Below are 21,493 nucleotides of genomic sequence, written 5' to 3' on the forward strand. Positions count from 1 at the left end.
TTGGAGTTCTAACTGAGAAGATTTATCAAGGTAGTGCAATAGATGTTGGGCTGAATTTTACCAGAAATTGGCTTCTTCTGCAAACATTGGCATGTTATCTCATATCATTCCCCGCAGGTCACCTCGTTAGTTATAGGAGAAAGTGAGGACTGCAGATGCTGGAGATCAGAGCTGAAAAATGTGTTGCTGGAAAAGTGCAGCAGGTCAGGCAGCATCCAAGGAGCAGGAGAATCAAGGTTTCGGGCATCAGCCCTTCTTCATGAATTTACTAAAGAAGGGCTTATGCCCGAAACGTCGATTCTCCTACTCCTTGGATGCTGCCTGACCTGCTGCGCATTTCCAGCAATGCATTTTTCACCTCGCTAGTTATGCTCATGTCCCAAAGGTGCCACTCAAATTATCACAAGCTCAGCAGTGGTGGAAGTACTCACTGTTGCCTGGATCTTCTGGTACTCTTCAAGCTGACACCAGTTTTAAAGCCCAGTTTTGCACAAGGTCAAGAGCTGTCCTTCATATCCCATGAATGCATAAAAAAGGAAGGCTGTAGAGGAGATTTATTGGAAGCTTACTGGATTGAGGGAATTCAGTCATAAGGAGCGTGCCTTCTAATGTTCTTACTAGCTGCGCAAGTCTCCAATGTCCATGCATGCAGCCATGCAACTTAGGGGGAAGGTTGGTTATAAAGAGAGGTTAGAGTCAAAAAGTGTGGTACTGGAAAAGCACAGCTGGTCAGGCAGCATCTGAGGAGCATGACAGCTGGCATTTCGAGCATAACCCCTTCATCATGAATCAGTTTCCTGATGAAGAGCTCATGCTCAAAAAGTCGACTCTCCTGCTTTTCCGATTAGATTACTTACAGTGTGGAAACAGGCCCTTCGGCCCAACAAGTCCACACCGACTCGCCGAAGCGCAACCCACCCATACCCCGACATTTACCCCTTATTTAACACTATGGATAACTTAGCATGGCCAATTCACCTGACCTGCACATCTTTGGACTGTGGGAGGAAACCGGAGCACCCGGAGGAAACCCACGCAGACACGGGGAGAATGTGCAAACTCCACACAGTCAGTCGCCGGAGTCAGGAATTGAACCCGGGTCTCTGTCGCTGTGAGGCAGTAGTACTAACCACCGTGCCGTGCCGATGTTGCCTGACTGGCTGTGCTTTTCCAGTACCACACTTTTCGACTCTGATCTCCAGCATCTGCAGTCCTCACTTTCTCCTATAAAGAGAGGTCACAAAAGTTAAAACTGCTTTCCTTGGATCAAAGTACCTTAAGAAAATAGAGACTTGCATGGTAATCCAAGTTTTCATTGAGTAAATAGTAAAAAAGATTACCTCTGGTGAAGGTATACATAGCTAGAGATTCAAATTCATTACCAAATAATCAAGAATGGAGCTGTAGATAAAAGTTTCATACAGAAATGTCAAGGATGCTGTAATTGGAAGGGTGTTGAAGCTGATTCCATGAACAATATGAAAAAGGACAGGGGACTTGTGGATTGTGAACTTACAAGAATGTGCTCAATTGTTCAGTTGGGGCTTTCAAGAGGTCAGTGGATGATGTGGAAATAACGTGCGAGTGCATGGAGAAAAAGCAGGAGCATGACACAAACTCATGCTGCTCATTTGGGGAATCGTTGTAGACATGATGGGCTGAATGGCCTCCTTCTACACGGTAATGCTTGTATGATTCTATGATTCCATGGTATAGAGAAAAAGCTGACTTGTAAAGAGCCAGCACTGCCGTGTTGGGTCAATTGTCCTCCTGCTGTGTTAGAAGTTTTTATGATCCTATGTGTATAAGATTAGTTAAATACAATTCCTGCTTTGCTGTTGTTCAACATTCTAATTTTCAAATCACACAAGTAATCTCATCAAAATGAACAGTTAGTGGTTCCTGTCCCCCAGGATCCTTTGATGTCGTCAAGCCAATGGGTCATTAATGATATGTTTGTGAAGACAGCAGAGATTTTTAACAGTGCTTCCTCTTATAGATGAAGTCACAAACAGATTTACTGTGTGCAAAAGAGAATTTAAGAAAAAACATTGAAAAATCACCATTAAGAAACAGCAGCGCTTCTTTAAGTTTCTTCTCTTCTACTTCTAAGACTGCAGTGTGATATTTGGAAACATTAACAAAATCAGTACTAGAGACTTCAATATTACATAAAAACAAAGGATAATTATTTTGCCTCAAAATAATAGTGCCGGAACAATAACAGTACTGATAGTAACGGTATTGAGGTATTTATCAAATAAGGTCCTTATTTCTGAAGGTGTATGTCTTAGCAGGTATCAGTTGCATTGTTTTATGGCTTTTGTTATTGTTTCTCAGATTCAAAGCATTGACATATTTATTTATGTAAGGTAGCACACTATTTAAATTGAATTTGTCCAAAATTGCTTGACTGAATAGCTAATGAACAATTTAGACACATTCTTTATTATTGTAACCATGGCATCTACTTTTTACATCAACTTTTGCCAGAAGCCATAAGTTTAAAAAAGAGTTTTTAAAGGAAGAAGAAGGACGTGCATTTATATAGCACCGTTCAACCCTCAGGATGTTCAAATGTGCTTTCTAGTCATTGAATTACCTTTGAAATTTGGTCACTGTTGTCTTGCCAGATTAGTGTTGCATAAGCAAATAGTTCATCAGGAAATATCCCAATTCAGCAGATCCAACTTGATATAGTGATCCACCAGATGTAATATTTGCACTAGAGAGGTGAAAGTAGCATCAAGTCAGGAGCACCAAACCTGGAAACTGATCCGATACAGACACGAGGATGGGTGAATAGCAAGGTAGGCAAGTTCACTGGGTCTTTGTCCAAGTTGTTTTAAACTTGTCAACTCTCCATGAAGAGGGTGCTGTATTTTGAAACAATGAACTATATTAAAACAGTGGCAAGTAACAATGTGTGAAGCAAAGAAAGCCATCCAAGCATCCTAGCAGAAGCCCTCTCGCACTTCACATTTCTTTATTTAGTCCAAAGAAACATACAAGCTTTGGCAAAAGAAAACAAAATGGATATTTTATAACCATCTTATAAATATTTCAAAGCAAACATTGCTCTTGCTTCTGTTCAAAAAAATACCTACTGAGCAAATACATTTGTAAGTTCTGAAACTCAGCCAATCATTCATAATGAGGCAATCAGGGAGCTACATGATTCTCTATATTAGCTCTAAAATGAAGGTTTGACTGAACTCTTAGATGCTCGAAATGCTAGAGGTTAGCCTTGAACTTAAACTTCTCTTACACCTGTTCTGGACCTTTAGATGAGTTCTAATATTTATTAGCAGTTTTTGCAACATTCTAATAAATAGGAGAAAGTGAGGACTGCAGATGCTGGAGATCAGAGTTGAAGAATGTGGTGCTGGAAAAGTACAGCCAGTCAGGCAGCGTCCAAGGAGCAGGAGAATCAACATTTTGGGCATAAGCCCTTCATCAGTTATTCCTGGTGAAGGGCTAATGACTGAAACACCGATTCTCCTGCTCTTCAGATGCTGCCTGACCAGCTGCGTTTTTGCAGCACCACACTCTTCGACAACATTCTAACATATCTCAAGGTTCTATTCTTCTACGCTATAACCTTAGATATAACTGAAATTGCACTTAAGTACTTATTAACTATTTTGTCTTCACTCCACACCTATCAGCTGCACTAAGAAATTAAAGAAACACCTTCACATTTGTATCTTAATCCTCTTCAGTAATTGGTCTAATGGACCCTAGCTAAGAAAATGATTACTGTATTTTAGAGCTCAGAGATGTTAAATGTACCTTTGGTGTTCAAAAGTCTCCAACATATTTTAACCCTTTATTAGATGAATCTTTTCACCTCAGAACTTGATTTCTACTTGGTTTCACCTTTTGCTAGTCCCATCTTTTAACTAATGGTTTGCCTTCGGTTCGCAAAAACAAGAAGTCCTGGAGAAATTCTAGTCTGACAGCATTTGCGAAGAGCAAATAGGGTTAATGTCGCGAGGCAACTGAACTCTTCAGAACTGGTTTTGTTACGCTTGTTGTTGAACATCCCTCTTCACCTTGGTAATCATGAGCCCAATATTTTGGTCACTCTATGCTCATTACTGCTTGACACTCTGCTCATTTAAGCAAGAAGCTTATGTCTTTTCTCCCACTTGCTTTCACCTTTTGGATAGTTGGTACATATTTGATCTTTAGTTTGATTCACCTGATTGTTCACAATCCTCATACTTTTTTCTTTACATTTTCAATCTTTTTAATCATTTATTTATTTCTATTTTTCTTTACTTTTACATCACGTTGTCACATTAATATGAGAGTCAAGGAAGATTGAGGGATGAATTTTACGAGAAACCGGCTGATTGTTAATTTTGTCAGATTTCATGGAGGGGTTTCCAAGAGTTTCCAAAATCCTGTGAGCAAGATTTCTCACACTATTTTCCAAAACTCATCTCATTATCCATGCACCACACCCATAGCACCTGCATGTTGTATATTCCTTCACATCTCAGACAGAAGGAATTGTCAGACCTCCAGAATTCATGGTGGTAGCACCATATTTAAAATGCAGCTGTACACCAGATCAAGAGTCATACAGTCATAGAGATGTACAGCACGGAAACAGATCCTTCCGTCCAACTTGTCCATGCTGACCAGATATTCTAACCTAATTTAGTCCCATTTGCCAGCACCCGGCCGATATCCCTCTAAACCCTTCCTGTTCATATACCCGTTCAGATACCTTTTAAATGCTATCATTGTACCAGCCTCCACCACTTCCTCTGGCAGCTTATTCTATACAGGCACCACCCTCTGTGTGAAAAAGTTGCCCCATAGATCCCTTTTATGTCTTTCCCCTCATGGAATTGCACTGCACAATTATGGTTGATGAAAATTTTTATCCACTTTGTCAATAGAGACGTGGAGGTCCTGCTAGATGGGCTGCTGCATAGAAGGGCCATCCTTTTTCTTCAGGACTACTGATTCATGCTATTGCCGTTTGAAAGGCCTCACATTGTATGAAAATGGAGTTTCCTCCTTCAAGGACAAAGCACTCATTCTGCCCATTCTGGGTGTGATGGCAACTATTTTCATCTCCATTTTGCATTTATTATTTGGGACATAGAGTCATGGAGATGTACAGCATGGAAACAGACCCTTCGGTTCAACCCATCCATGTCGACCAGATATCCCAACCCAATCTAGTCCCACCTGCCAGCACTTGGCCTGTATCCCTCCAAACCCTTCCAATTCATATACCCATCCAAATGCCTTTTAAATGTTGCAATTGTACCAGCCTCCACCACTTCCTCTGGCAGCTCATTCCATACACGTGCCACCCTCTGCGTAAAAAAGTTGCCCCTTAGGTCCCTTTTATATCTTTCCCCTTTCACCCTAAACCTATGCCCTCTCGTTCTGGATTCCCCAACCCCAGTGAAAAGACCTTGCCTATTTACTCTATCCATGCCCCTCATAATTTTGTAAACCGCTATAAGGTCACCCCTCAGTCTCCGACACTCCAGGGAAAACAGCCCCAGCCTGTTCAGCCTCTCCCCACAGCTCAAATCCTCCAACCCTGGCAACATCCTTGTAAATCTTTTCTGAGCCCTTTCAAATTTCACAACATCTTTCGAAAGGAGGGAGACCAGAACTGCACACAATATTCCAACAGTGGCCGAACCAATGTCCTGTACAGCCGCAACATGACCTCCCAACTCCTGTGCTCAATACGCTGACCAATAAAGGAAAGCATATCAAACGCCTCTTCACTATCCTATCTACCTGTGACTCCACTTTCAAGGAGCTATGAACCTGCACTCCAAGGTCTCTTTGTTCAGCAACACTCTCAAGGACCTTACCATTAAATGCATACGTCCTGCTATGATTTGCTTTCCCAAAATGCAGCACCTTGCATTTATCTGAATTAAACTCCATCTGCCACTTCTCAGCCCAATCGCCCATCTGATCAAGATCATGTCGTAATCTGAGATAACCTTCTTCACTGTCCACTACACCTCCAATTTTGGTGTCATCTGCAAACTTACTAACTATACCTCTTACGTGGTGGAAGGAAACAGCAAACATGCTTCAGAAGTGAGTCTCATAGTCAACTGCTCACCTAGATGACCCCCAAATCTTGATATTTCCTTTTTGGTTTCCCTCCTTGGCAACCCCATCAGTTTAAATCTTCTCCACATTCCCACCCAACCATTTACTTAACTGTTCATCTCCACACTTTAACCCCGAGCTCCAGGCATACTGAGGTTTCATGCCAGATATAATAGTGCATTGTCCCCCAAACCAACTGAAGCCAGGGTGGTGTTGATTGTCAATAACACCCCAACCCACATTACCCCCTTTTCTACAATTGACTTCTCTCAAGTATCAGTTGCCAATAATAATCGCCCTTTGATGTTTAGTGGATAGATCCCTATGATTAACCATAGGCCATCTCTTGACTGACCAAGCCCCTGACCAACTTACCTGAACTCTACACACTGGTGGCACGTGGCCCACAGAGCTGACAGTGGTTCACTCCCTCAACTGTTCAAGTATGGACTCCTTTACCCTGACAACCTCAAGTATCTGACTGTGTCCAAGCCCCTGAAATGAAATGGGGAAACTGCCCTTGACTTACCAGTGCCAAAGCCCACTGACTGAAGGGTGCTGCCTTTGACTTGATTGAGTACTATTTCCCTTCGAATGGCCATTTGATTGCTGCACATACAGTTATTTGCCATGTACGTTGCTGACGCATGGTTCAGGTGAGAGATTGACATAGCATGGTGACATATAGCAACACATCTACTCCCTTGACTGACGACTAGTTCCAACCAGGACAAGTTAGCTGGCTTCATGTCTGTTGTAAAAGACAAGTCAAGACAAACCTTAGTTTTGGCTGAGGGGCCAAGGCAGAGATGCTGTGAGCATCCAAATAGGCGTGAGAAGAGTCAACACTGAGAAAGCAAGTGAGGATCTCTGCGATGCACCCATGGGGTAATCCATGAGATGTGAGGCTGTCCCTGTGCATAAAGTGTCCTTGCAACAACATTAAGTGCATTGGCTGGGACACATTTGTTGCCAACATCCAAAGATATGGGCTGTGCATGGTCACTGCCTGTGGAGAGTCCCCTGAGATGTTGGCTGGTGTTTTCCAAGATGAAGGGCTAGAGGAGCATGTGGCAAGTTGGAGTTGCCAGGTAATACCTCTGATTTTCATATTTAGAATTGTTGCCATCCATGAGATTAGTTAAGTATGATACATTAGCATATGCAAATTAATGCAAGCAAGTCTCACTTGTGAGATTCCCATCTCACCATTCAAAGTTTGATTGGACAATGGGAATGATTCCTTTCAACATCAAGAATCACATTTTTTGCCAAGCTCATCCAATTTTCCCAACGACTGACCAATGTCCACATAGTTTCAAGGCTGAGAAGATTCCACCTTTATTCTTTGGAATTTTCTTGTCGTGTAGTGAAGTGAGCATTTGCTTAACTGTTCCAGAATTTGTTCATTAATTGAAGTTTAAAGTCAGTAATATCTCCTGTAATGAAGATGAAGAGCACATCAACCTCTGCAGGGAACCTAGATCACATTTTGTATGCATCTGATCTAAATTTGGTAAGTCTACATATTGCTTAAATAAATGCCAATGAGTTCCTAATATAGATTTTTTTTAAGATAGCTGTTTCAATTAAACAAGTGACAACTAAGGGACTAGACTGGAACTGAGTGATCTCTTCAGGATTGGTATGTTTGATTTGCTGGTTGGAGTGATCCAGTGGACTGTATTGAGGGGATCCTGTACAGCTCCTATTTCTATCGTGCCAAGAGCAGGTAAATTTATATGCGTATGACAGGCTCCTTGGAAAGCGAAGGAAAGTTTATCCTGCAATCAGACTGAATCTATCAGATTAAGATAATTTTTGCTCATTCACAGGATGAGGGCATCTCAGGCTAGGCCAGCATTAATTGTCCAGAGGGCAGTTAAGAGTCAACCATATTGCTATGGGTCTGGAGTCACACATAGGTCAGACCTAGTAAGAATAGTAGTTTCCTTTCCTAAAGGACACTAATGAATCAGATGGATGTTTCATGGTCATCATTAAGACTCCTGATATTTATTGAATTCATATTTCATCATGTGCCATGGTGGGTTTCAGACCCAGGTCACCAGAACATGACCTGGGTCTCTGGATTAACAGTCCAGCAACAATACCACTAGGCTATCACCTCTCCCAATAACTGCTGTAGAAATATAGGAGCATCAGTAGGTCTTTCAATCCCTTAGCCTTCTCCATCATCCAGTCAGTTAATGACTGATCTGTACCGCAGCTGAATTCATCTGCTTTCGCTCCAAAATCCTTTATGCCTGTGCTGACAAAAACCTAGCAATCTCAATGTTACAATGTCTAATTGTCCTCTAATCCGCAATGTATTTAGGCAGAGAATTGCACATTGCTCTGGCCCATTGTCTTGAGAGGATATCGATGTGGCTTTTACATGATGCATTAGTGGCAGACTGGGAACAGACTCCATTGAGCTAACATCTTGGTCATGCTGGTGCAAAGGTTAAAGAGAGGGGAGTAAATTCAAGTAGAAAAGAAAAACTACGAAAAGCAAAGCTTCTTTTTAAAATACAAATTTAGAATTCTAAATTATAATTCTAAATTATAGCAAGGAAGTGGCTCCATGAGGATATGATACAATGTTATATGGGACCACAAACAGGCTTATGACGAACATTTTGCTGACTCACAGACTGAAATTACATTTTTGGGTTTTAGAAAATGTAAAAATGCACATATGACTTGTGTACTGTGTAATATTGTTTCAATGCGCAGTGTATCGTGATACTTGAACTTGTTTTATCCTTTGAAATCCCAGCAGACAGTAAATTATACATCAACACCAGAATATCACAACATCCCCCTACTGCCTCCAGTCTGAAATGGAACCAGTCAGTACGTCCGGTACAAAATTAGAATTCTAAATTATAGAATAGAAGCAGCTTCACTGGCGTGATGTGATGCTTCATGAGGTCACCCTCAGAGTTAGCAATGTTGAAGATTTTCTCAATCACCTGCATGTGTTCGGTTTTTGATGAAAACAGCTAGGTTCGAGCTGAAAGATATTTGCATTTGCAAGCATTTTCAGGTTTCAAACAGTGCAGGTATCATGTTAAACTTTACAGCATGACCCCATGGCTAAATGTTAAATGTTTGGTGAACAAAACAGCATTGAGCTAGTCATCCAAAGTAGCAAGGAGATCACACCAGTCTTCATTGAGAATTAACCCTTAAACTGACAGCAAGCATTAGGTCTCTACGAATTGAACAATTTGTTTTCTTTTCAACTCCTATACAGTGACACATCAAGAAATTGTTTACACAGATGCATAAATGTCAGGGTCTCATTGATTATTGCAAAATAAATCCTGAACAATGGTCTCTGAACTGGCATTTTATTGATCACCCTCCATAAACCTAAGGTCACCCAAATGCTGTTGTCTACATCTGAATTCATTATAAGTTCTCTTCACCCATTACCTGTGCTCACTGAACTAAACTGGTTTCCCAGTCCAGTAACATCTGGATTTTAAAATTTTCATTGATGATTTTAAAAGAGTCCACATTACAGAAAAGGAGATGCTGGAGGTCTTAAAATGCATGGAAGATAGAGAAATCATTGGGACCTGATCACATCAATGCCAGTTAGGGAAGAAATTGCCTGGCCCCTAGCAGAGATATTTGTATCATCAACATCCATGAGTAAGGTGCTGGAAGACTGGAGGCTGGCTAACGTTGTGCCATTATTTAAGAAAGGCTGCAAGGAAAAGCCAGGGAACTGTAGACTAGTAAGTCTGACATGAGTGGTGGGTAGGTTGTAGAGGGGATTCTGAGAGACAGGATCTACATGCGCTTGGAGAGGCAAAGACTGATTAGGAATAGTCAGCATGGCTTTGTGCATGGGAAAACGTGTGCCACAAATTTGACTGAGTTTTTTGAAATGTGACCTGTCAGATAGATGAAAGCAGTATGGTTGACATTGTCTACATGGACTTTAGCAAGGCCTTTGACAAGGATCAGCATGGTAATAGACTTAGATCACATGAGATCCAGGGAGAGCTAGCCAACTGGATACAATACTGGCTTGACAGTAGGAGACAGAGGGTGGTGGATGTTCTTCAGACTGCAGAGCTATGACAAGGGAGGTGCTGCAAGGATCGATGCTAAGTCCACTATTGTTTGTCATTTTTATAAATGATTTGGATGCGAAAATAGGAAGTAGGGTTACTAAGTTTGCAGATGACACCAAAATTGCTGGTATAATGGAGAGTGAAGAAGGTTATTTAAGAGTAAACGTGATCTTGATCAACTGGGCCAGTGGGCTGAGGAATGGCAGATGGACTTTAATTTAGATAAATGCAAGGTGTTGCATTTTGGTAAGAGAAACCAGGACAGGACTCACATAGTTAATGGTAGTGCGCTAGTGAGCATTAAAGTCAAGACTAGAGGGGTGCTGGAAAAGCACAGCAGGTCAGGCAGCATCCGAAAAGCAGGAAAATCGACGTTTTGGGCAAAAGCCCTTCATCAGGATGCCTGAAGAAGGGCTTTTGCCTGAAACATCAATTTTCCTGCTCCTCGGATGCTGCCTGACCTGTTGTGCTTTTCCATCACCCTTCTAATCTTGACTCTAATCACCAGCGTCTGCATTACCCACGTTCACCCTAGTGAGCATTGTCGAACAGAGAGCACGAGGGGTGCAAGTACATATTTCCTTGAAGGCATCACAGGTAGACATGGTGGTGAAGAAAGCATTTGGCATGCTTGCCTTCACCATTCACAGCATTGAGCACAGGAGTTAGGATATCATGTTATGGCTGTACAAGACATTAATTAGGCCATATCTGGAGTACTGCATACATTTATGGTTGCTCTGCTCTATGAAGGATGTTATTAAACTGGAAAAGATGCAAAAAATAAAATTTACAAGAATGTTACAGAGAACGGAGAGTTTGAGTTATAAAGAGAAGTTGGACAGGCTGAGATTTCTTTCCCTGGAACATAGGAGGCTGAGCAGTGACCTTATAAAGGTATATAAAACCATGAGGGGCATAAATAAGATCATTAGCCAAGGTAATTTCCCCAGCGTAGTGGAGTCCAAAGCTAGAGTGTGTAAGTTTAAGGTGAGATGGGAAATTTAAAAGGGACATAGAGTCATAACGTCATAGAGATGTACAGCATGGAAACAGACCCTTCAGTCCAACAGACCATTCAGTCCAACTCATCCATGCCGAACAGATATCTCAACCTAATTCAGTCCCATTTGCCAGCACTCGGCCCATATCCCTCTAAGTCCTTCCTATCTGTATACCCATCCAGATGCTTTTTAAATGTTGCAATTGTACTTGCCTCCTCCACTTCCTCTGGCTGCACATTCCATACATGCACCACGCTCTTCATGAAAAGGTTGCCGCTTAGGTCCCTTTTATATCTTTCCCCTCTCACCCTAAACCTATGCCCTCTAATTCTGGACTCCCCCATCTCAGGGAAAAGACTTTGTCTATATATCCTATCCATGCCCCTTAAGATTTTATAAACCTCTGTGAGGTCACCCCTCAGCCTTCGACGCTCCAGGGAAAACAGCCCCAGCCGAATCAGCATCTCCCTATAGCTCAAATCCTCCAACCATGGCAACATCCTTGTTAATCTTTCTGATAGGAAGGAGGCCAGAAATACTCAATGCTCTGACCAATAAAGGAAAGCATACCAAATGCCTTCTTCACTATCTTATCTACCTGTGACTCTACTTTCAAGAACCTGCCCTATTATTCTTACAGATAACTAAAATCTCCTTACAAATTTGTTTCTCAATTTCCCACTAGTTATTAGGGGGTCTGTAATACAATCCAAATAAGGTGATCATCCATTTCTTATTTCTTAGGTCCACCCTAATAACCTCCCTGGATATATTTCCAGGAATATCCTCCCTAAGTACAGCTGTAATGCTATCCCTTATCAAAAACGCTGCTCCCCCTCCTCTCTTGCATCCCTTTCTAACCTTCCTATAGCATTTGTATCCAGGAACATTAAGTTGCCAGTCCTGTGCATTCCTTGAGCCACATTTCTGTAATTACTATGATATCCCAGTCCCATGTTCCTAACCATGCCCTGAGTTCACCTGCCTTCCCTGTTAAGCCTCTTGCATTGAAATAAATGCAGTTTAATTTATCAGTCCTACCTTGTTCTCTGCTTTGTTTCTGCCTGCCCTGACTGCTTGAGTCACTTCTTTTCTCAACTGTACCAGTCTCAGATTGATCTCTTTCCTCAGTATCTTCCTGGGTCTCATGCCCCCACCCCCTTACTAGTATAAATCCTCCTGAACAGCTCTAGCAAATCTCCCTGCCAGTATATTAGTCCCCTTCCAATTCAGGTGTAATCCATCCTTCTTGTAAAGGTCACTTCTACCCCAAAAGAGATTCCAATCATCCTAAAATGTGAATCCTTCTGCCATACACCAGTTCTTCAGCCACGCATTCATCTGCTCTATCCTCCTATTTCTACCCTCACTAACTCGTAGCATTGGGAGTGATCCAGATATTACTACCCTCGAGGATCTCCTTTTGAAGTTCCTGCCTAACTTTCTATATTCTCCCTTCAGAATCTCATCCTTTTCCCTTCCTTTGTCATTGGTACCAATGTGTACGATGACCTCCTGCTGGGCTCTCTCCCCTTCGAGAACATTTTGCACCCTCTCTGAGACATCCTTGACCCTGGCACCAGGGAGGATCACAGATGCTTCAGAGAGGGTGCAGAATGTTCTCAAATTGAGGGGGACCTTTTTCACACAAAGGGTGGTAGTGGAATGAACAGCCAGAGGAAGTGCTAGACACGAGTACAGTTACAATATTTACATTCCTATCCTTTCCTATCCATTACAACCCTCCCTATCTTTGTAATGTCCTCCAACCAAGCAAATTCCCAACAATTTCCAGTTCCTTAGCTCTGGCTTTGCACATTCCTGATATCCTTGATGTCACTATTACTGACATTGCCCTTTACTGTTTCAGCTCTAAGCAAGTTGCCTCCATAATTTCTTTACCTCTCCAGAACCAGAGGGCATTATTTTAAAATGAGAGGAGAAAGATTTAAAAGGGACCCAAGAGGCAATAGTTTCTTGCAGAGGGTGGTCCATATCTGGAATGAATTGCTCGAGGAAGTGATTGATGCAGGTATGCTGAAAACATTTGAAAGACATTCGGACAGGTACATGAATGGAAAAGGTTTAGAGGGATATGGACCATGTGCAGGCAAGTGGGATGATTTCATTTAGGAAACGTGGTTGGCATAGATGATTTATTCTGAAGCGTCTGCTTCCGTGCTGCATGACTCTATGACTTCTTTAAACCTTACATCTTTAACCGGACTTTTAGCCAACTGTTCGAAGTATCTCACTCTTGGATTCAGTATCTATTTTTATTTCACTCTGCTCCTGTGAAACCCCTTGGGACATTGTGCACTTAACTAAGATCAATCTCCTTTTCCATCCTTTTCTGCTATGTGGGCAGGGCTGGCTCAGCCAGCAATTATTGCCCACCCCTAATTACCCTAAAAGCAGTTAAGAGTCAATCACATTGCTGGAAGTCTGGAGTGAAATGTTGGCCAGACCAGGTAAGGACAGCAAATTTCCCACACTAAAGAACATTAGTGAAACAGGTGGGTTTTTAAGAACAATGAAATTGAGAACATTAGCCTGGGATTCTGGATTATGAGTCCAGTGACAGTAATACTAACCACCACCTTCTTACAATAACATGTGCATTGTAATGGGAAGGCAAATTTGAAGGAGCTAAAATGTATTACAGCTTTGAAATCCTGGGAGAGATGAAGTTAGCATGGATCCAATAATCGTTGCAAAAACTGACTCATCCTATTTGTTATCCTTGTACTTTGTATGGTTCAGTTCAGGAGGTCATTCAGTTGCTGACTAAAGTATAATCACATTGAAAATGTCATTATTTCTAAATCTCACACCATTTGTTTGTGAGTTTTCCTAACTTGGACTTGAAGTAAGTCATTCATAAGCCTGCAGGGGATGCAAACAACCATTTTTTGCAAGAAGTAACAGATTGTCTTACAACACACACACAAGCTGCAAATCAATTAGCTTTCAGAAAATCAGCAGCACATTGTTTCAAATGGGATTAGACACAAAGCTTTGTGTAAACAGAAAGAAAAAACACCCGTGGGAAAAACACATTTCTGAAAATATCCGTGTTGAAACCATCGAAAGTTTGAAATGTTATTTGAATCAGATGTTTCATTAGTATTTGGCTTAACCTGAGTCAGGCAGACCGAAGTGTCTACAAAATAAATGACTTAGAAATGAATGTTCTTTGTATTTTTTTTTAAAATAATGTATCAGTCAGATTTTAAGATGTTTTATTTTCTCTAAATTATTTAATTTGGGTCATTGTTTTTTCATGCTGCTTCTTAGAATCTTATTTACCCCCCTCCCTAGGAGGCTAAAGCATTACATTGTGGATTAAGGTTACTATCAGGGATTAGGCAATGAAAGACCATTGATAGTTTATGCCCTCTGATGTTCTAGCTCTTAATGCTAGATCTATTCAGGTGGCAGGGAATGAGCGAATTCATTGGATGAATGTAAGAAGCCATCTCCATATATGGTCACATATGCAATGAAATCCATGTCAAACTTCAAACTCTGTCCATTTGACTGACCAAGAAATTTGACTTCAGGCAGTTCAAAGAATTTGAGAAAGGAACGTCTTGTTCCCAAAGGCATAATGAAGAGTGGAACAGAAAGACAAAAGTATTAAAGAAAACACAACATTGAAAAGAATATTAGAGAAATAGAGCTTATTATCAATGTGTGGAACTGCATTTTAGTTTTCAAAAATACCAACAAATGAGGACCAGGAATGAATTCTACAGTGATTCAAATTATTTGTTACTTTAATATAACATCGTATTTGTGTTCAACACTGAACTACTCATGTACTGCCTTAAAAGTAGTTAAACATCATAAGGTCCTTTATAGGTGTATAAAGTTAAAAATGACACAACACCAGGTGATAGTCCAACGGGTTAATTTGGAAGCACTAAATGTTGGGAGTGCTGGTCCTTAATCAGGTGGTTGTGGAGTATAAGATCATAAGACACAGAATTTATAGCAAAAGTTTACAGTGTGATGCAACTGAAATTATATACTGAAAAAGATCTGGATTGACACTCCAGTCCAATGCTGGCACCTCTAAATCATGACTTTATAGGTGTGGTGTTCACCCAAAGTTTACACCAAGACAGTAGGGTATGTGACAAAAATATGACAAGGAAGTTGATAGGTGACATAAGAGGTAGATTTTAACAATCATCTTCAAGGAAGATAGAGAGTTAGAGAAAAAGGAACCTTCAGAGAGGGAACTCCAGAGTTTATGCTCTGGGTAGCTAAAGGCAATGCCACTAATTACAGAGCAATATAAATCATAAATGTGCAAAGGACCAGGTTTAGAGAGGCACAGAAATCTTGCAGGGCTGTATGAATAGAAGAGGTTACAGAGGTGAGGAGAGTCGTAGAGTCATAAAGTACAGGAACAGACCCTTTGACCTAACTTGACCATGCTAACCAGGTTTTCTAAACTGAACTAGTCCCATTTGCCTGCATTTGGCCCATATCCCTCCAAACCTTTCCTATCCAAGTGCTTTATTGGCTATGAAGCAATTTACAACATGTGGAAGATGTGAAAAACATTATTTAATTGCATTTTTAAGTTGACAATAAAATCTCTAGGCTGGTTCAAACGTGAACAATTTATTTTTTGTAAATTTGATTTGGACCTGAGGAATAGAATTGAAAATCAAATAGTGGAAACACCACTTTAAGGCATGATTTCCACAGAATACTGTTACTACTATAATTTAAATTGCAGCTGTCTCTGACATGTATACTGCAGGTTCAACATTGATATCCAATATTCTTGTAAATATGGTGCGCTTAAAGGTTAATATCTAGCATTAAGCACTTTCATTGGACTAAAAGAATGAATTCTTTAACTGTGATTCATTTTTCATTAAAATGCTGCCAGATGAAGAGGACAGAAATGATTTGAGTTGTGGACTTGCATTATCCTGACGATCATGCTATAAATGAATATTCAAACTAGAGTACTTCGATGTGGAATTTCACACAGGCTTGTGAGACTGCAGGAAACTATTTAGTGCTAGTGATTAAAAACATCAGATTGCAGCTAAAAAGACAGCTTTAACGTTGCAAAATGACTCATTATTTCATTCTGAGATAATAGACCAAGGGACCAAGAGGTTGGTCAGTGATCTACGTTATGACAAGCATATAAACTAGGTGGAAAGGTAGACCATTCAGCCCCTTGAGCTTGTTCTACCATTCAATAAGATCATGGCTGATAGGTTTATTTTTTGAATTTCATGTTCCCAACTAACCTCAATAACTTTTATTCCTTTGCTTAACAAAAATCAATATTTAAGGCAGCAGTAGATACAATGACCCAACCTCCACCATCTGGAGATAGTTAGAGTTTGAAATAGAAAGGGTTAGAGAGAGAATTTCAGTGATGGTGGAGTGACTACAATCAAGAATATGCAAACTGCCAGAACTAGAGAAGCATAGAGATCTCAGAGGTTTATCGGCTTGGATTAACTACTAAAACATCTATTGATAATTGAACAGGCATTAACCCATGGCCACCAAGTAATTCATGTTTCACCTTTGTGGAAGTTGTTTATTTGTTGGCATTTGCATTTAATCCCAAAACAAAATCTGAATCAATTTTCTATCCACCTAATTTATTATTTCCTGCAAGTGACACACTATTAAGTGGAAAATCATTGCCAATGATTTTTAACTTACTTATGCTCATGTGTTTATACCTAACATCATTTATGAGTTATATATACTATAAGCCACATAATTATAGAGCTGCACATTTTTCATTTAAACCATGACATTGCAATATTCAAAATAAGAAAACAATGCAGCACACTAAATTTATGAGTATATATTTTACAGTATATTGTTTAATTTGTGCAAACAGAGTGACAATTGATTTGTACATTGATGAAATGGAAGCCTTTTCCCTTGATAAAGTTGAGATATGAAGCTTTCAATACGACATGGACACAGTCTCTGGAGCTCTGCACCTGGGGTCTCCAATTACATGGACAAAGTCTACTGCCTGAGCTGCAGCACTCACAAGGGAAATGGTGTGATCTGTCATAGCAGAAGTAATGGCTTTGATATATTTGTGGATCAAAGATTTTGAGATCCCACACAGGTTTCCAGTGTCTCCTTGGAAGCAGCCAGTTGTATTGAAATGCAACAGTGATGACCACTGGGAAAGAAGGCCAACCAGTCTTTCAGGTCACAGGTCCCACTCCAACATTTGGCATTGTTCTGTGAGAGTGGACAAGTGGCACGGTAGCTCAGTGGTTAGCACTGCTGCCTCACAGCACCAGAGTCCCAGGTTTGATTCCAGCCTCGGGCGACTGTCTGTGTGGAGATTGCACATTCTCCCCGTGTCTGTGTGGATTTCCTCTGGGTGCTCCAGTTTCCTCCCACAGTCCAGAGATATGCAGGTCAGGTAAATTGGCCATGCTAAAATTGCCCATAGTGTTAGATGCATTCGTCAGAGGGAAATGGGTCTGGGTGGGTTGCTCTTCAGAGGGTCGGTGAGGACTGGTTGGGCCAAAGGACCTGTTTCCACACTGTAGGGAATCTAATCTAATATCCACAGTTTGCAGCAACACTGTCCTCACTCACTTGGAGGATGTGTCATCGACAATGATAGACTCTGGCCGTCCATATTTCTTTAACCTCCTGAGGTTAGCTGTAGTTTATTCAGGTGGAGACTGCTCAGGAGCTGCTAGTCCCTGGCTTGTAGGTACATCTATTCATCCTCAATTTCTCTGCACCTTTGTAGTGCTGCAGCCATAGTGATAATGAGCCCGTGGCAACTGGACTGATTGGTCTGTGTTGAATGTGTGAACCTACGTGAAGAATATCACAAACAGAACAGGTTCTTAGTAATGTGAGTAATTAACATTTGCATCACTCGCAAATGTTGGTTGAGAAATCCCTCTGTTCATTGGGAGGAGTGACAAAAGAGCAGTGAGAGTGTGGACCCTTTTCCAATGTATGTAGCAAATGCCATGCTCCTCAAATACAGAAGAAGATTTTAAATGTAGTAGGATTACTGATACCTTACCCTCCACTCCTTCATCACCCAAGGAAGGCTATAATTGTATATAAGACCATATTGACAAGTAGCTGCAGTTCGAGATGATAAAAAAATTAGCTCCATGCCCTTGTGCAACCTTATGACCGCTTGGATTATTTATGACTAGGATTTGTATCCTGCACAGTTGCTCACTGCATACATTTCACATGCATTTCACAGAAGTCTTACACCTGCACTGCATGAGAGCCTGATTGATGCAACTGGCTCTTGAAGAGCCTCACATTGCTCAAGTACAGCCCTCGTGCTCAGACTGAAAAAGAAACCGCTTATTCCTCGCATTCCAGCCGTGGTCACAGGTATACTCCATTTCCATAGGTAAGGATGGAAGCCAGCACAGGTTGTGCTTGGCAAAGTGAGTTGCATGTTTAGCAAGGTAAGCATCCAACGTCTATAGATTCCTCTTTTCCACATGCTCCCTTTGGACCTCATCCAGACTGAGTTTTCACACAATTTCAATCAACTCCTTCATTTATTTCTCCATCTCCCTAGATTAATGCTGAGCCATAGCCCTCTAGCTTAGCCAATGCCAACCATTCAGTTGGACTGGCCCCAGACTCACTTTGACAGTTGATAACACCCCTTCCAGCTGTAATCTATGTTCCCCAATGCACTATTTTCTCTCTCCCTTATACATTGCTTTATAATTATGGTTTCCTGTTAATTCAAGCACAGTGTCTCCAAATCTTATAATTCAACTTCCAACTTTCCAAATATAGTCTTGGCCCCTGATAAACCCTGAAGTTTTGTTGAGTAGATGCCCAGGACTAACCATGACCCACACCCCTGACCAACTTGGAATGACAACCCAACTTATATGTGACTGTACCTCTGAATGATCACTGTGCAACTTCCCCCTTATTTCACTGCTAATCCCCAGAATGGTTGCACTGACCCAATCTCTGGATTGCAGTGATACAGAATCAAACACTGACTGCCCCAAGTGACCAACTGACCATGTCCATGCCCCTTTATTGAGCTTGGACACTATGGTGAAATCCATAACTGATAACAATACCCCTTGACTTGACTTTGACTTTGAGACATGGCCATTTGGTGGAAGCACATGCTGTAAGCATTGATGCAATGCAATGCTGTATGCCAACATGAGCACTCCCTTGACTGATTGCTGCTGACAACCATGACAAGCTTTGTATCTTCAATAAACAATAAGGCAAGGCAAGTGAGCTATGTGCTTTTAAGTTCTGAATGAGAGGGAAAAGCGCAAAAAGGCATTGCAAGACAGAGATACTATGAGCATCTGGATAGACATAAAGTGGATGAATGCTAAGTGCACAGGTAAAGAACCCTGAAGTACACCATGATTCAATCAAGGTTTGTTCAATATATCATATCAGTTGCATGACACTATGATCTTGTGCTATTGATTCTGTGTCTTATGATCCTGTCCATTAGCTATCGGATGAAGGAGCAGTGTTCTGAAAGCTAGCACTTCCAAATAAACATGTTGGACTATAACCTGGTCTTGTGTGACTTTTTTAACAATATTGGTGTACTCTAGTATGCAGCTTTGCCATGGAGAACTGTACTTTACGTGGGTCAGAGATGTGCGATGATGATGTAATGAGGCTTATCCATATCTGACACCAACTGCTGTGGACAGAGGATACAAGCAGGCTCTGTCCATGGAGATATTGGGTTCTACTGACCAAGATGGAAGCCCAGAGGCAGAAACAATGAGCTGGAACATTTTGGGACCAACTTTGACTTTCATGTGGAGGATTGTTACTGCTCATTTTTTTTTCAGCCAAGAGAAAGTAGGAAACTGCATATAAATTAGGCAAAAGTAAGCTCTAATGAGATGTAACTGCATACACACAGCCCTTTTGCTACTCACTAATGAGATTCTCAACTCATTGTTGACATTTGGATGTGAAATCAGACTTTTTCTCCACATAGAAGTTCTGACTTTTTCCAGTCTCACTAAATTGTTTCCAAATGACTCACCACTGTCCACATCATTCGGATTGGGAATATTTTGCCCACAATATTTATTAAGATCAGAGAGATTTGTGAAACATGGACAGTCATTACAAATGAATCAGTAGGTACATGGGAGATTGTTGATGTTTTGGTGTCACCATAATCTCACCAGTCCATAGGGGCTGCTCTTTCATTAGAGAGAAGCGACTGGTGGTGATTTTACCTGAGGGCCACCAGACCTCAGGCAAGAGAAAAGGTTGAGATGGAGAGTCCTTCATGGTAACCTCAAACCAATGATGGGAATTGAACCCATGCTGTTGGCATCACACTGCTCTGTAAATCAACAATCCAGTCAACTGAGCCAAATCAATTCCCACAGAGGAGGTAGTAGATTGTAAACAGTCTAATGTGATACCCAAACTCAGTGATGGCGATCAAAATCATGCCATTGCATCCATATCAATTAATCTTATCTCAATCTCAATTAAAATGGAATTGATTAACTACAACACGTTGCCCTTATGTAGAACTTCAAAGAGAAAGAAAAAGTACCAACATATCTCAAAAAAATGTAAGAAAACAAAATGGCAACCAGCCAAAAAAAAGAGACAAAATTACCAGGGCCAATTCAAAGTCTGGACTGAGGGTTATATTTTAAGAAAAACCTTAACTGAGGAAAGGGAGTCTTTAGGGAGGGAATTCCAGAACAGGGCAATTTAGGCTGCCAAAAGCAGTGAAGTAGAGCTGCATATGAGACAGGATTTGAATAACTAAGTCTTGGAAAGGGCGTTGTGAGGCTTGATGAATTCACAAATATAGGGAGGGGTGTGGCCAAGGGAGGTAGTTTAACTCGAAAGAGAGAATTTAATTCAAGGCTTGGCAGACTAAAAGCGAACTAGTACATCAATCAGAACAATACAGTCAAGTCTGCTTTGATAAAGACTGTTACAAATGAAAGTTTTGCTGTTTATATTGTAACTTCTATTATGAACACAACTTTCTATTTTGATAAGCAGCAGAAGTAATGAGATTTCACTGTTCTAGTAGATATGAATGCCAACAGCATGATGTCAGTGCTCAAAGTGGCTTCCTTTGTTCGGCATCTATTCAGGGAGATCTAAAACTGGACCAGTTCAGATTTTTGTGTCTAGCTATTTCAAACGGCAACGTAAATGATACCTACAAAGGAGAACCTACAGTTTTGCCTCTGTATCTTATCATTCTGTGACCTTCAGGTACAAATGAATTTTAAT

This window comes from Chiloscyllium plagiosum, unplaced genomic scaffold (genome assembly GCF_037043375.1).
Source record: "Chiloscyllium plagiosum isolate Xiang-an unplaced genomic scaffold, Cpla_swu_hap1 HiC_scaffold_32, whole genome shotgun sequence".
In the NCBI taxonomy this organism is placed as follows: Eukaryota; Metazoa; Chordata; class Chondrichthyes; order Orectolobiformes; family Hemiscylliidae; genus Chiloscyllium; species Chiloscyllium plagiosum.